Source organism: Gorilla gorilla, chromosome 14 (assembly GCF_029281585.2).
Source record: "Gorilla gorilla gorilla isolate KB3781 chromosome 14, NHGRI_mGorGor1-v2.1_pri, whole genome shotgun sequence".
Lineage (NCBI taxonomy): Eukaryota > Metazoa > Chordata > Mammalia > Primates > Hominidae > Gorilla > Gorilla gorilla.
Genome location: NC_073238.2, coordinates 38,269,137 through 38,286,669, shown reverse-complemented (window position 1 = coordinate 38,286,669; position 17,533 = coordinate 38,269,137). Strand labels below are relative to the sequence as shown.

The 17,533-nt window shown below is 41.2% G+C and overlaps 1 long non-coding RNA gene across 1 annotated transcript; it reads right to left on the bottom strand.

Annotated features, from left to right (window-relative positions):
• Positions 1–526: 526 nt before the first annotated feature.
• Positions 527–16,816, bottom strand: LOC129526171 (uncharacterized). The gene is made up of 5 exons (XR_008670786.2): positions 16,658–16,816; positions 13,910–13,973; positions 12,541–12,676; positions 6,789–6,872; positions 527–3,422 (listed from the first exon to the last, which is right to left on the bottom strand). It is a non-coding gene; the product is annotated as an uncharacterized lncRNA (long non-coding RNA).
• Positions 16,817–17,533: the final 717 nt, after the last annotated feature.

Genomic DNA, 17,533 nt, shown 5'->3' with positions numbered 1-17,533 from the left:
AACTCCTACTGATACAGAGTTCACTTGTCACAATAGCAGCAACGAACAATCCATTGGAATTAATAAGTGAGAAATCACATGAGCTATATAAAGAATACATCAAAATCAAAACAAAAATACTTAAACAAATGGAAAGACATTTGTGTACTTGAACAAGAAACCTCAACATAATAAAGATGGCAATTCTTCCTTAGTTCATTCGTAAATTAAATGCCAATAGGTATGATTGTTTTGTTGTTATTGTTGTTTCATTTATTAAACTACTTTTAATATTCATGTTGAAAAGCAAACAAGAATATTAGGAACACTTTGAAAAAGAAGAGCAAATATTAAAACATAAAGTTTCTGTAATTATAAACAGGAGAAACATGTTATCAAAAAGTCCAGAGAAATATACCCAAATACATACAAGAATTTACAGTAAAAATTTCATCTAAAATCAGTGAAAAAAAGTTAATTTATAATAGACAGAAGTGTATTTGGCTCATGCTTCTGAAGGCTTGGAAGTCCAAGATCGGGGGCTGCATCTGGCTAGGACCTTCTTCCTGTGTCATCCCATGGTAGAAGGACAGAAGGGCACAAAAGCACACATGAGAGAGTACGAGAGGAAGGAGGTGAACTCATCTATTTGTCAGGAACTCATCCCAAAACGACACTATTAATCCACTCATGAGGGCAGACTCATCATAGCCTGATCACCTCTTAAAAGTCCCACTTCTCGACACTTGCATCGGGGATTAAGTTTCCAACACATGAACTTTGAGAGATACATTCAAACCATAGCAAATGGGAAAAGCCTTTCTGATTACAGTTGTTCCTCTGTGTACGTGGCACATTTGTTCCAGGATCTCCCTCAGATACTAAAGTCCATGATGCTCAAATATATATATATATATTTAAGTCGGAGTCTGGCTCTGTCGCCCAGGCTGGAGTGCAGTGGTGCAATCTTGGCTCACTGCAAGCTCTGTCTCCCGGGTTCACGCCATTCTCCTGCCTCAGCCTCCCAAGTAGCTGGGATTACAGGTGCCCGCCACGACGCCCGGCTAATTTTTTGTAATTTTTTTTTTTTTTTTGGAAGAGACAGGGTTTCACTGTGTTAGCCAGGATGGTCTCAATCTCCTGACCTCGTGATCCACCCACCTCAGCCTCCCAAGGTGCTGTGATTACAGGCGTGAGCCACCGCGCCTGGCCTCAAATCTCATATAAAATGGTGCAGTATTTGCATATAACCTATGAACATTAAATCATCTCTATACTTATAAGGATTACTTCTAATACCTAATATGGTGTAAGTACTATGTGAATAGTTGTTATAATGTATTGTTTTAAAATTTGCATTATTTTTATTGTTTGATTTTTTTGGAACCTTTTCAATCCATAGTTTGGATGCAGAACCCACAGATACAGAGGGCCAACTGCATGATACACAATCCACAGGTCATTATAAAAATTGTTGGCTGGGCACAGTGGCTCACATCTATAATCCCAGCACTTTGGGTGGCTGAGGTGGGTGAAACACTTGTGCCCAGGATTGCGAGACTAGCCTGGGAAACACGGTGAAGCCCCGTATCTACAAACAAAAAATACAAAAATTAGCTGGGCGTGGTGGCCCACACCTGTATTCCCAGCTGCTTGAGAGGCTGAGGCAGGAGGATTACTTGAGCCTGGGAGATAGGAGGTTGCAATGACCCATGATTGTGCCATTGCATTCCATCTAGGGCAACAGAGTAAGACCCTGATTCAAAAAAAAAACTAAGCCTATATGATGAAAACACTGTAAATAATGTCAAAAGACGAACTATGAGTAAAACAGTGTGCCTCTAGAAATCCATAAGGAAAAAACCAACAATCCAATAGAAAAAATGACCAGAACAACAGTTAACAGAAAAAGAAATACAACAGCATTTTAATCATCAGAAAAGATGCTCGACTTTGCTCATAATAAAAAAATTCAAATTAAAACAATACTAAGAAATCACTGCTCACTTATCAAGTAGGAAAACTGAAAAATATAAAAAAGTACTTCTGGTGAGGGTGAGGGAAAACAGCTCCCGTCATACACAGCTCTTAGAAGTGTAATTAGTACCAGCACTGAGGAGGGCTGTTGACAATAGTTATTAGAATTTCAAATGTGTTTACTTTTTGAACTACCTCTTCTATTCCTAGATATTTACTCTGCAGAAATATTTGCACAGTTGCAAAATTTTATCTATACAAGCTGTGAGAATTGCACATACCAGGATGGAATCACTCTTTTCAGACCCTGACAAAACAGGGCTGGGAATGCACAAAAGAGGAGGCTCATGCTTGCATGTCTGAGATAAGAACTGCTTCCAAAGGCTTCCTAAAAACCTCTCAAGAAATCCCTTCACATCTGTCACACATCTCCTGCCTTGAAAGTCTGGCATTTTTCACACGTATACAAGTATTTTTAGGTTGGTGCAAAAGTAACAGCGGTTTGGACTGTGAATTTTAAATCATTATAACTAGGCTCAAACATCTTTATTAATCAAAATAGGAACCATTACAACAAACACATTTTTGCCAATGAGAAATAAGTTTTTTTTTTTCTTTTCTTTTTCCTTTTTTTTTCTCCGAGATGGACTTTCACTCTTGCTGCCCAGGCTGGAATGCAGTGGTGCAATCTCAGCTCACAACCTCCGCCTCCTGGGTTCAAGTGATTCTCCTTCCTCAGCCTCCCAAGTAGCTGGGATTACAGGCATGCACCACCATGCCTGGCTAATTTTGTATTTTTAGTAGAGACGGGGTTTCTCCATGTTGGTCAGGCTGGTCTCGCACTCCTGACCTCAGGTGATCTGCCTGCCTTGGCCTCCCAAAGTGCTGAGATTACAGGCGTGAGCCACTGCGCCCAGTCTGTTTATTTCTATAGTGTAAAAATCCATTCTTCAGGATTCAATAAACTCTTGAAAGCATTTTCTGCATCCTGCTGGTCCTGAAAGCATTTTCCCTGCAAAGGGTTGTCAAGATGCTCGAATAAGTAGTAGTCAGTTGGCGAGAGATCAGGTGAATACGGCAGATGAGATGAAACTTCGTAGCCCAATTTGTTCAACTTTTAAAGCATGAGTTGTGTGGCATGTGGTCAGGTGCTGTCAGGAAGAAGAATTGGGCTTTTCTGTTGATCAATGCTGCCTGCAGGCGCTGGAGTTTTCAGTGCATGTCATCAATTTGCTGAGCACACTCCTCAGATGCAATGGTTTCACTGGGATTCAGAAAGCTGCAGTGGATCAGACGAGCCGACGACCACCAAATAGTGACCATAACCTTTTTTGGTGCAAGTTTGGCTTTGGGAAGTGCCTTGGAGAGTCTTCTTGGTCCAACCACTGAGCTGGTCATTGCCGGTTGTCGTATAAAATCCACTTTTCGTCACATCACAATCCAATCAAAGAAATGGTTCATTGTTGCTGCATAGAATGAGAGAAAATGACACCTCAAAATGGTGATTTTCTTTTTTTAAATTTTCAGTCAGTTCACGAGGCACCAACTTATGGAGCTTTTTCACCTTTCCAATTTGCTTCAAATGACGAATGACTGTAGAAACTGCATCACTAGGCTGGGCGCGGTGGCCCACACCTGTAATCTCAGTACTCTGGGAGGCCAAGGTGGGCAGATTATTTGAGGTCAGGAGTTCAAGACCAGCCTGGCCAACATGTTGAAACCCCGTCTCTACTAAAAATACAGAAATTAGCTGAGCGTAGTGGTGCACGCCTGTAATCCCAGCTACTCCGGAGGCTGAGGCAGGAGAATTGCTTGAACCCAGAAGGCAGAGGTTGCAGTGAGCAGAGACTATACCACTGCACTCCAGCCTGGGCAACAGAGCAAGACTCAGTCTGAAAAAAAAAATGCATCATGTATGTTTATTGCAGCACTGTTCACAATAGCAAAGACTTGGAACCAACCCAAATGCCCATCAATGATAGACTGGATAAAGAAAATGGGGGCACATATACACCATAGAATACTATGCAGCCATAAGAAAGGATGAGTTCATGTCCTTTGCGGGTACATGGATGAAGCTGGACACCATCATTCTCAACAAACACACACGGAACTGAAAATCAAACACATGTTCTCACTCATAAGTGGGAGTTGAACAATGAGGACATGTGGACACAGGGAGGGGAACATCACACACTGGGGCCTGTCGCAGGGTGGGTGTCTAGGGGAAGGATAGCATTAGGAGAAATACCTAATGTAGATGACAGGTTGATGAGTGCAGCAAACCACCATGGTACATGTATACCTATGTAACAAACCTGCACATTCTGCACATGTATCCAATAACTTAAAGTATAATAATAATTTTAAAAAGGCCAGGCGTGGTGGTTCACGCCTGTAATCCCAGCACTTTGGGAGGCCGAGGCCGGTGGATCACAAAGTCAGGAGTTCGAGACCATCCTGGCTAACACAGTGAAACCCCGTCTCTCGTAAAGGCTCTCGTATCCCAATTAGCAAACTGTCTTTTTACTAGAAATGACTTGCCAGAATAGATAAAAAGTCTTTGTTTGTGTTTCTGATCCTGGTAAATGAACTTTTGGTTTCAGTTTTGTTCTGAGTTGTTAGCATATTCTTATACATTTGTTTACTGCTTGCTTTTTCCCCCATTTGTTTCTGAACATTTTTCAAGAACAAAATTTGCTTTCCAAAAAGGTAGACAAGGGTTGACCCTTTAAAAGCCATTAGGGTAGTTGCCACCATTCTGTGAGGGATGTCAGTCTCCAAAGAAAAAGTCTGTTGTTAGAATCAACTGGTACAAAGACAGAGAAAATTATCACTTGGGGGCCTGCCAGTTAAAAAAAATCATGTGTCCAGGGAAAACTTGGTCACGGGGTGCGGGATGGGCAGTTAGTGCACAGGCTGGGGCCAAGTCAGACAAAAATCCTGTGCCAGGCACACTAAAACAAGCACCGGTCCAAACCCCTAACATACAGAAATCGGCAAAGTTTGCAGGTTAAATCACTGCCCAGGTAACATCGGTCAGCATGGAGTCCTCTGATAGATATGCCACCGATCAACAAGATACACAAAAGAAGAAAGATTTCAATACCTCTCCTGCTTACCTCAAGATAAAGATACAGGGAGGGAGATGGGACAGATGTCTTAATAACATTGAACAAAAAAATCCATGGGGTCTTTTGTTTTTGTTCTTGTTTTGTCATGTAAAGAATGTATCCATGCATTAAGGAATGTTTTTGCTGTGATTAAAAATAAAGAGTTGTATTTTTGAAAAGAATGTCTTATCTCTTTGAGGTATACACTTGAAGTGGTTACAGATTAAAGTATATGATGTGCAAGTTTGTTTTAGAATAACCTATCAAAGTGGGAGGGGGTGAGTACATATGAAACAAAATTGATGAAGTTGGTAATGGCTGAAGGTGGAAAATGAGTTTAACTCTTTTATTTTTTGCATGCTTAAAATTTTCCATGATAAAAATGTTTTAATGTAGCTATGGAACTATACAGGAAGGAATATATCTTCAAAAACAACCTGTCTACTAAGAGAAGGGCCACTAACAGTACTAATGGTACTCTACTAATAGACTATCAATTTTTTACTATATTTATCCCCTTGTTTCAGACTCATCTGTTTCTGTGTTCATCATTCCTTCTAGGCAATGTTTCTCCATCTCAGCACTATGGACATTTGGAGTCAGATCATTCTTTGCTAGGGGGGTTGTTCTGTGCACAGCAGAATGTTTAGCAGCATCCCTGGACTCCACCCACCAGATGCCAGGAGCACATTTGTTCCTTAACACCTATTTATAACAATCAAAAACACCTACAGACATTGCCAAAGGCCCAAGGAGAGGAGAGGGCACTCAAAATCACTTAGACATGAGCCATCTAATGCCATCCAATTAGACCAAATGCCTCAAGGAGCATTGTCAATTTTGCGCTCCTGGTGATGAAAACAAGGATTGGTACATACTAAGTGTTGACTAAAAATCTAGTGAATAATTAGGTTGGATGCCTTACCAGGAGCCATAGGTAAATAGAAGTATAAAGGAAAATAAACATAAAGTAAAGTTGGGTGGCAGTTCGGTTTGCTGACAAAGGCATCAAGTTTATTCTTGAAGAATTGTATGTTTAAAAAAATCTAAACAATGTGGTTTGTTATCAGTAGAATTTATTAACTGTGATTTTAAAATTATATGTCAAACATTTATATATATTTGTTAAACACATATTTATATTTAGTTAATAATAAAATTACACACACACACACACACACACACACACACACACACATATATATATAATCTTTTTGAGACAAGGTCTTGCTCTGTCTCCCAGGCTGAAGTGCAGAGATGGGACCATAGCCCACTGCAGCTTCCAACTCCTGGGCTCAAGTGATCATCTTGCATCAGCCTCCCAAATAGCTGGGACTACAGGCACCACCATGCCTAGATAATTTCTTTCTCTATTTTTGCAGAGATGGAGGTGTTGTTATGTTGCCCAGACTGTTACTGAATTCCTGGCCTCAAGCTATCCTCCTGCCTTGGCCTCCCAAAGCCCTAATATTTTATATAAAATGTGTATATTACTGTATTAGGCTTGAATGTTATTACTCTCGATTATCCAAACTTGAATTAGGTCCACTGCCTGACAGATGACATTAACATATCATAGTATTTACTTATCCAGCAATCTCAACTCTCTCAATTCATTCACGCTGTTCTTACAAAATACCATAAACTGGTGGCTTGTAAACAACAGAAATTTATTTCTCACAGTTGGGAAGTCCAAGATCAAGGCATCAGAAAACTTACTGGCTGAAAGAGTCTGCTTTCTGGTTGATAGAGGCTGCTTTTTCACCATGTCTCAACATAGAAGGGGCCAGGGAACTCTATTAACTGTAATTTTAAAATTAAATGTTAAATTTAAATATATATAATGGGATTGAAGCCTTTCTACAAAAGCACTAATCCCATTCCTGAAGGCTCCACCCTCATGACCTAGTCACCACCCAAAGGACCTAACTCCCATCATCATATTAGGGGTTAGGATTCAACCCATGCGCTTCTAGGGGACAAAAACATTGAGTCTCCACATTCTAATACAGAACAGAAAGCATATCGTAAGCAAACAAAAACTTTACACAGCCACAATTAGTAATACAAAGAGCACACTTTTTTTTTCTTCCAGGAACATCCAATATGCCCTCACTCAGAAACAAGCTGCTCTTACTTTATATAAATAGATATAAATTGAAATGTATATAGACACACACACAAACAAATCTAACAAGGTTAGCTCTTTCTTTTTAGAAAATCAAATTGAGAGAGAGAGGGAACAGAAACAAATGCACTAAAAGCAGCGAGAAGTAATACTTGGCACTCAAACAGCAAGAAAGAGAAAAAAAAGCAATGTAAGTACTCAACAAAAATAGCATCTGCAGCAACAATAAAAACCCAGAGTGCTGTATAGTGCTGATAGTTATTGAACACATATTCATATCTTTGGAATAACAGAACACATTCTATTCAATAGCTATTATTTTGTCAGTCAGAACAGGGAACAGACAGCCCCTTGTGAGCGTCTGTGGAACAAATGTCAGTGACAATGGCAACTCTGAGTCCACAAGAAGAAGTGAGATTGTCCACTTCATTACCTTTAAAAAGGCCTGGGAGCAGGAGAACTATTTAGACATACCACTCCCCAAAAAGTTTTAAAGAGTTTTCTTCTTAAGGTGATGGTAAACTTTATGTGAAAATCCCCTTTTCTAGGAATGCTGTCAAAATGAAAGATTATTGGGGTTTATTCTAGAAATGTGAAGTTAATGTTTAAAAATCAATCATCGTGGCCAGGCGTGGTGGCTCATGCCTGTAATCCAAGCACTTTGGGAGGCCGAGGCAGGTGGATCACCTGAGGTCAGGAGTTCAAGGCCAGCCTGGCCACTATGGTGAAATCCCATTCTACTAAAACTACAAACATTAGCCGGGCGTGGTGGTGGGTGTTCCTGTAGTCCCAGCTACTCAGAAGGCTGAGGCAGGAGCATTGCTTGAACCCGGGAGGTGGAGGCTGCAGTTAGCTGAGATCATACCATTGCAATCCACAGTGGGCGACAGAGCAAGACTCTGTCTCAAATAATAAAATAAAATGAAAATAAAATCAATCAATGTAATTCATCATATTAATAAAAGAGAAGAACCATATGATCTTCTAGGTAATATTGAAAAAGTAATTTATATAATTTGAGATCTGGTCATAAATAAGCAAAAACTCAGTAAACTGGGAATAAATGAAGCATTTTACAAAAAAAATCTAGAAAATCATCATGTTGTTTAATGGTGAAATATTGAATGATTTCCCTGTCAATTAGGAATAAGAAAAAGAAATCCATGATCACCTTTTTCTCTTCTTCTTTTTTTTAAACAGGGCCTTGCTCTGATGCCCTGGCTAGAATGCAGTGGTGTGATCACAACTCACTGCAACCTCCACCTCCCGGAGGTGACAGCTGGCAAACATTCACGAAATAACAAAAGACTAGATATAAAAATTCTCCTTTGGGATGTTTAAAAATCCCCAAATTAATCCCATGAGTATATTTACTCTCATTACAAATATATTTATCTATAACTGATCCTTAAAATTACAAATAAGCACCAAACAGATTTGTTGCTTTTCTGCCTTTTAAAGTGTGTAGAGCAGCAAGCTTTCCTGAGAGCACGAGGCAGCCTTTAATTGAAGGTGCTAGGTTCAAGGCACCATCTACTACCATTTGGGATCACAGGAACATGGGTATACAAATGGCACCAAGGTCCAGAAAACGTGCCTGGGTCCAAAAAAAGGGGAGGCTCTTTGCAAGTCAAAGATAAAAGAAAAAGTAGCATCATCTCCGACAGCTGACCCTGAGTATCCAGCTACAGCATCACAACAACTTGTGAGATTAGTTCCTAAAAGAGAAGTAGACTTGTCCCAATACAGTCTGTTAAAGTTCTTACTAACTAGAGAAGCCACAAGTAACAGTGAACTGATATTTTATTAAAGTGACTGCTATATGGAAGTAAATATCTAAATGTTTTAACATGTTTTACCTGTCATGTAAATTAATTTTCACAAGCCCGATTCAATTAGCTCATCATAATTCCTAGGTTTATTTACCCCAGTTCAGCTCATCTTGACTTAGATTCTTGGACCATTCTTCCGAACTATTTATTTCATTATAAAGTTCCTTTTAAACAATTGTAAACTATTCATAATAGTAAAGAATTATCTTGCACCAGGAGGTTGAGGCTGCAGTGAGCTACTGATTGTGCCACTGCACTCCAGCCTGGGTGACAGAGAGTAACACTATCTCAAACCTTCTTTTAAAAAAAGTGATTAACTCACAACTGAGAAAATAAAAGGAAAATGTCATTATTGTGTTAGAATAGAGAATAAGAATATAGACACCTATTCTTCCATATAGACCAGACAGCTCAATACCATTTCACTCAAAGAAGAAAAAAGTGGGGGGGAAATGGTAGGTGTGGGGGCACAGAGGGCAGAGTATTGAAGCCTTTTACTGAAATGACTCCAAAGTTCAGTGTGGAAGTAAAGTTTCTACATTTAAAAACTTTACATAAATTATATGAATTACAATTTTCATAAAAGTCAAAATGAAAGGTTCTGCATAGGATGAAAGATATGCCTAAGCAACATTTCATATTTGTACAAGGCCATTGAATGCCACAGATACTAGTAACACATACAAAGCTTAAGTCTATGGGAGACTGAACAAAGATTTCAGTCTGGTATTCTGTAAGTCCAAGATTGTGAACTACTCTTATTCTACAAAAGCTGTAATGATGTAATAGAATTTTTATTTTTTAAGAATTGAGACGAGGCTGGGTGCAGTGGCTCATGTCTGTAATCCCAGCACTTTAGGAGGCCGAGGTGGGTGGATCATCTGAGGTTAGGAGTTCGAGACCAGCCTGACCAACATGGGGAAACCCCATCTCTACTAAAAATACAAAAATTAGCCAGGCGTGGTGGTGTGTGCCTGTAATTCCAGCTACAAGGAAGGCTGAAGCAGGAGAATTGCTTGAACCCAGGAGGTGGAGGCTGCAGTGAGCTGAGACCATGCCTCAGCAACAGAGCAAGACTCTGTGTCAAAAAAAATAAAATTAAAAAAAGCGAAAACCTTTTATACCCCTTTTGAATTTAGTCAACGTTCACACACAGATTTTCTTTTGCAAGATTAATTTTTTAGAAACCTTCCATAACTTGTTTAAACCATTTTATCTAGTTCAAAGCAATCTAACTCCAGGAAAAAAGAATTTACATTTTGATGACATTTGCATTTTACCAATAATCTTTGTTTTTATTTCTCAAAGATTAAAGTCACATGAACCAAAAGGTACCATAGCTTTTTTTCCCCTTTAAAAATATTTGATGCTAGTGATTACCCTTCTTAGAGTCAACTAATTGGAGCTTTTCATAGACATCACACACACAACACATTTATAACTACACAGAAGATCCAGTAGCTATAGGATTTTTCATTTGCCAATCTCCCAGTTGGATTACTGGCCCCTAGGTGGAGCCCTCTAAGAGCAAGACTAGGAAAGCATGCAGTTTCTAGGGACCTAATAAACAAGTATAGCTGGAAGACAAAAACAGATTTTTGAGAGGGATTCATCCTCCTCTAATTCCTGGGGCTCCATGAGGAAAACAGAGGTCTCTCCCACAGTGGAATCCATGGCAACTTTTCTGTTTTTTTCCAAGGAGTCCCAGGCCATGAGAAATTATCTTAGGGCCTCTCATACGTGCATTAAAAGTGGCAAGGCAAAATGGAGAAAAATAATTCAGTTGATTGAGGAAAAACCTTTCTCCAGCAAAACAAGATCCAGGAAGAGAAAAACATAAAGGCCTTTTAAACATACCTGTAACTTGGATATTCCCTTTTAATTAAGCTGAGCACTCTTTAAGAAAATCCTTTTAAATTCCTTATTACCTGACTTTAGTCACGCCACGTGGCCAATATTTCTGACTTTCAAGCTTTACCAAAAGTAACCTCCTAGATGTTCAGAGAAAGGAAAATTCAAGGTGATTTGTGGAGGGGAAGAGAATCAACAAATGGCAAAGGTCAAGCAGATATCAAACCAGAAAGGACTCATTCCCTAAGACAGTACTGCACCCAGGCCACCACTGTAAAATGGCAGAGGCTAAAACAGAACATTGCCACCTGGTTACAGGTCACACTCCCAAGGAGGCTGGTTAAACAAGGTGGAGGGCTGCAGCAAAGGTTTGCCATTGCCCAGTTTGCCAGGCTGGCTTCAATAACAGGCCTATGGAGTCCTGGGCTTACATCACATCCTAAGATGCCCCTCTTCTCTGATAGAACCATACATACAAAAGTCTTTCAAAGCACACCAGATTGGCTACGGCTTGACCAACTTCACACATCCTTTTTCATAATTAAAACTGTACTGAGAATATAAACAGTGATAGTTGTCACCCTGGCCTGGTTAAACATCTTTTCTCCACACTGTCAGCAGTTAACACAGCCCTGCATTTTAAGCTGTTTGGAAACTATCAAGAGGAGACTCAGCTACCAAGCCAGGAGATAAGGCTCTGTTGTGCAGAGCTTCTTGTGAAAATGTGACAACCACTAGCAAGTTTTCCTAACTACTGAGATAGGCAGGCCTATCCATTAAAGGAGTAAAACATATTTTACTTCTAAAGAGCTCTTGGCCTGAGCAAATCTAATGAACACCTACTACATGCCTCATGTTTCCCATGACTTCTAGAGTTAACAAGGACAGCTTCAAGACCAAACCACCTGATGACATTAGTGTTTATGCTTTTTCAAAAACCTGAATTTAAAGGAAAACAGACCAAAAAGAATGCAATGGGCTACCTAGGCCAAGTCTATTTTCTCATTAACAGGATGATTCATCTTCAGAGCTCTTAGATTTCACCAAACCCTAGTCTAAGAAAACCCTGAGTGAAACTAGCCAACATTTAGTTAAGACAGTCTGATTATCCTTATTTGCATGACAGCAGCTCATATGAAGAGACAAATGTTCCTGAGATTATTACAAATAATCGCCCTTCAAATACATGCTATAAAAAATGGTATTAACATTTGCTGAGTGACTGTGCCCCATGCATCATTCTGGTACTTTCATACATAATCCTCAGTTTAACGGAATTTTATAAAAATGATTTAAAAGTCACTTTACCTCTCAAATCAACAAATTTGCATTCATTAAACAGATAAGTAAAACGTAATTCATATATATGTATTCTATTTTTTTCTTAACATTGTTTTGAGCTTTCTCTCTCCTAAACTACCATAAGAGCATCAAAACCCAACATCAAGAGTTCTATCCTTCTGATTTTCCCACTGAAGGATGACAGAAAAAGCTCCATAACTGTCATCTAAAATCTATTAGTAAGTACTTTGGCTAAACCTTGAAACTAAGATGTCACGTATCAATTACACAGGAATGAGCTGACATTTGCTTCCTGCCAGGAGCAATGCACAGATTCAGAGAACAGTTTCTCTGAATATATAGAAAATAAAACATTTACCTTTGCAGGGATCCGGGACTTATGAAGCTCGTATTAAAAGCTGTATGTTAAAAATGAGGACTTAGGTTTCAGGGAGTCTGTGGAAGTTCTAGGCTTCTTCAGTGTGGGGTCTCATTAGCCAGTCTGTGTGAACGTGCTGAAACAAAGAGAGGATGCTTTCCCTTACTTCTAGCAGAGTTTGACAGAAGTAACGAAGGAGGTGGTGATAAATCATTAATTCTCTCCTAATACCTTCAGAAAAAGACTGAAATGCTAATACTAAAAGGGCCCTTATTTGCCATGTCTCTCCAGCCCTTATTTTAAAAACAAGGAAGCTGAGGAAAGGCAGACTGTGACGTTAGTGAGAGCTTCCAGACCCTTTGTCATCCTTTCCCTTCCTGTATGCCATTTCAGATATGCTGTCCACCTAGAGAAGATTTGCTGGTGGGACTGGGGCTTGGGTTCTCTGCAGCTGAGTCAAAGCAAATGTAAATACGACGCGTCTTACATGTTTGACCCACACCAGCACACAACAGAGAATTACTGAGAGTAAGAGTGTTTCCCACTCTCAGAGAGCAGCTGATCCTTTCCACCATAGCCTCCAAGGAATTCTAGGTAATCCAGATGAACTGGCATTCATCCCAAGTGCAATTTCCATCACTCAGGACAATCTGCTAACAAAAATGCCCTGTGCTTCAGAATTAGCTTCGGCCTTTGCCAGCTAAGAACAGCCAGCCACAGACTGGCTTACTTTTAAAAATATAACTTAGCTATGATACAGACCTATAATATAACAGTGGTCTACAGTCTTAACATAAAATAAAATTAAGTTGAAAGAACTTTCCTACTATGTGAGATCTGTGATCCATATTTAAATATGAGAGGTTTATAGCACACATACGCATATATACACACACACGTATACATCTTATTCTTAAATTAGAAAAAATATACTAAACATTTACATATATAGTATAATAAGAACATTTATTTAATAAGCTTTTCATTTCTTTTTGTATAGTAATTAGGTTGATTCATCCATCTATCTATATTAACAAGAAGAGCACATGCAATCCCCCTGAACAACATCTATCCAGGAATAAAATTAATTATTCAACTGTCATGAAAACAACGAAGTTATGGAAGGCAGGGTTCCAGAGACTGATGTGTGAGCAGGAGGGGCTGAAGGAGAGGCAGTCCGTCTAAATAACAATGTCAGGAGGCTTATCTCTAAAGTGTAGGGGACGAATCACAAGCCCTGACAGAACAGGATGGCCCATGTCCAGCCCTGCGGTGAGCACACACTGTGGAGATCCATCCACATCAGGCTCAATGCGAACATTAATCATCTATGCGCCTAGATCATACAAATGTTTGATTTCTCACTTACCTTTCTGTAAAGGCTCCTTTGACTTTATCCAAGCAGACAGATTTAAAAGACAGTTTCTCTTCTGCTATACAAATGGGTAAAGAGAGACAACAGTTTTGGCATGACTCGAGGGCTTTTAAAAATAAATTTTCAGCTGGGCATGGTGGCTCACGCCTGTAATTGCAGCACTTTGGGAGGCGAAGGCAGGCAGATCACGAGGTCAAGAGATTTAGACCATCTTGGCCAACATGGTGAAACCCCGTCTCTACTAAAAATACAAAAATTAGCCGGGCGTGACCACATGCACCATAGTCCTAGCTACTCAGGAGGCTGAGTTAGGAGTACCGCTTGAACCTGGGAGGTGGAGGTTGCAGTGAGCCAAGATCACGTCACTGCACTCCAGCCTGGTGACAGAGCAAGATTCCATCGTCAAAAAATAAAATAAAATAAATTAGTAAATCTAACTTTCATCAGTGATTCTACATTGTTTGTTCTGTTTCTCTAGCATTAGTTACGAGCCATTTTCCATTCTAAGAACACATTTAGCCTATGAGAGAGAACAGCTTCTTTCTTACATACTTGTATGTTCAAGTTTGTACTTTCTCCAATTCACTCTTCCTTAATATTCTTGATTGGACATGTGCACTTCTTCAGCCTTCTATAAAAATGAGAAGTGGGCATATGGATGAATTACCAATACAGCAAGCACATGTTGCATTTTTATGCCAACACCACCACCAATAGCTTGCCACAACCAGCTGGAAATCCTCATTTAAGTCCTCTAGCTGTTACAGCACTTGGGTCACTGTTGTAAAGTGCACACGGGGATAATCTCCTTACTCAAAAATTCTTTAAATTCTTAAAAAGTTAAAACTTTTCTTAACATAAAAAGAGCTTCTAGGTATCTGGAAAAACAGCTAAGTGAGTGACAATGCCAAGAGCCTCCTCCTCACTAAATGCCCTTACTTAAAGAACAATGAAAAACGTTTAACAGCAAAAATGCCAGCAAGGAACATTAAATCTAATGTGATACAATGCAGGGTGCGCCTTTTTGCATGTATGGTCAGACACCACAGCAACAAACTCCAAACCACACAAGGCTGAGTCAGACCACAGGTCACATCTCTGCATGCTGATTTTCCCTAGTTCCACCTGAGAGAAGCAGTTGAGAATACAGGGCAAAGTACTTTATTTCTAAGCCTTAGCCGCCCTGTCTGTAAATTATAATCAGACCAACTTCACAGGGTTTTTATGAGCATTAAATACAATGATGCAGATAGAGTTTCACTCCAATGGCTTCCACAAATAATGGTGATGGTATTATTATGCTTTTCCCCATGCATCTACCCAAAAACTTTTCCCCACCGTTTTTTCCCCATCATCATTTCCCCCTCTCCCTGACCATCCTCTTTTTCCCCCTCCTGCTCTCATCACCCTCTTTTGCTCCTCCATCTACCCAAAAACACTTTGCCCTGTCTTTTCCCAAAGCCTTCTCTCCACTCCTGCTCACCACACTCTTTTCCCCTCCAGCTACCCAAAAACTCTTTTCCCCATTGTCTTTTCCCCCCTCCTCCTTGCCACCCTCTTTCCCTTCTCCATCTATCCAAAAACATTTTCCCGTTTTCTTGCAAAGCTTTCTCCCCACTCCTGCTCACCACTCTCTTTCCCTATCTACCCCCCAAATTTTTCCCCACCCTCTTTTCACAAAGCCTTCCCCATTTCCTGCTCACCCTCTTCTTTCCCGTAGCCTGCTTGCCACCCTCTTTTCTCCCTCCATCTACCCAAACACTTTTTCCTCACTGTCTTTTCTTTCTCCATGGTCTTTCTTTTCTGCCCACTGTCTTTTCACAAAACCTTCTCTCCCTCCAGCTCGCCACCCACTTTTTCCCTCTCCTGTTTGCCACCTTCTTATCCCCCTCCGTCTACCCAAAAACTTTTCTCTCCAGTCTTTTCTCCACACCATCCTTTTGCAAAACCTTCTCTCCCTCCTGCTCACCATCCTCTCTTCCCCCTCCCTCTCAGCACCGTCCTTTCTCAGCACCCTCTTTTCTCCTCCCACTTGCCACCCTCTTCCCCCTGCATCTACCCACAATCTTTCTCCCCACCTGTCTTTTTCTTCCTACTCTGTTTTTCCTTACCATCTTTTTGCAAACCTTCTCTCTCTCCTGTTCCACCCCATTTCCACCCCCTCACCATCCTCCCTTTCCTCCTCTCACTTGCCACCCACTTTTCCCCCTCCATCTACCCAAAAACTTTTTTTTTTGAGATGCAGTTTTGCTCGTTACCCAGGCTGGAGTGCAATGGCGCGATCTCGGCTCACAACATCTGCCTCCCGGGTTCAAGAAATTCTCCTGCCTCAGCCTCCTGAGTAGCTGGGATTACAGACATGCACCACCATGCCTGGCTAATTTTGTATTTTTAGTGGAGACAAGGTTTCTCCATGTTAGTCAAGCTGGTCTCAAACTCCTGACCTCATGTGATCTGCCGGCCTTGGCCTCCCAAAGTGCTGGAATTACAGGCCTGAGACACCGCACCCGGCCGAAAAACTTTTTACCCACCATCTTTTCCCCACCATCTTTTCGCAAAACCTCTCCCTCCTGTTCACCACCCTGTTTTTCTGCCCCCATCTACCCATTTCTTTCCCACCATATTTTCCACACGGTCTTTTTGCAACGCCTTCTCCTGCTCGCCCTGCCATCTTCTTTTCCCTTTGCCACTAGGCACCCCCTTACTCCTCCATCTACCCCAAAACTATTTCCCTGCTCCTACCACTCGAGCCACGCTGCAGTTTCCATCGCCATCACCAACCACAGCAACGCGAGCCGCAGTGGCGCGGGTTCCAGCACCCAGTGTGTGACAGGTGGCGTCCCCTCTCCTGATTGTCTATTCCGGGAAGGGAACAGCTACTCGGGAAGACAAAGCAAAGCCGGGAATGGTCGGCCTTCAGCACTATAGATATACTGAGGTTATGCAAATGACGTTTCTGGACTACATGTTCTGATTGGATCAGAGAAAACTTCTAGGCCTACTCTGATTGGGCTTTATTATCATGTTCTGATTGGATGAGAGCAAGTCTTAGAACAACCAATCAGAGCATGAAAATAAAGTCCAATCACAGTAGGCCTAGAAATTTTTCTCTCATCCAATCTGAACATAGAGTCCAAGAACCTCATTCCCATAACCTCAGTATACAAGGTATGCTGAGGAGGCCTCACGGCATTCCAGCCTCTTTGGCGTCTGCTGGACTGAGTGCTGCGTGCTCGGCTTAGAGAACGCGGAGAGGGAGCATGCTGGAGGCTGGAGCCTGCACCACTGCAGCTCGCTTCGCTGTCGTTTGTGGCGACGGAGGCTGCGGTTGGTGGTGACGGAGACTTCAGCTCAGCCAGAATGGTAGGCTGCGGGGTAGGTGCGTTATCTGGGCAGCCACGCAGTGCGGGTTTGGGTGCTGTTAGGGCTGCACTGCCCGTGTGTGCACTGCCTGTGGCACGGGGGGGCTGGTTTGGGATCCTATCCAGGGTTGCATTGCATGCAGGCAATGGGGCGGGTTAGCTGTGTATGAGGGGCTACACTGCCGGTGGAGTGGGGGGGGCCACAGGGAAGCAGATTTTGTCCTCTATTGTGCATTGCCGGTGGCAGGGAGATGGG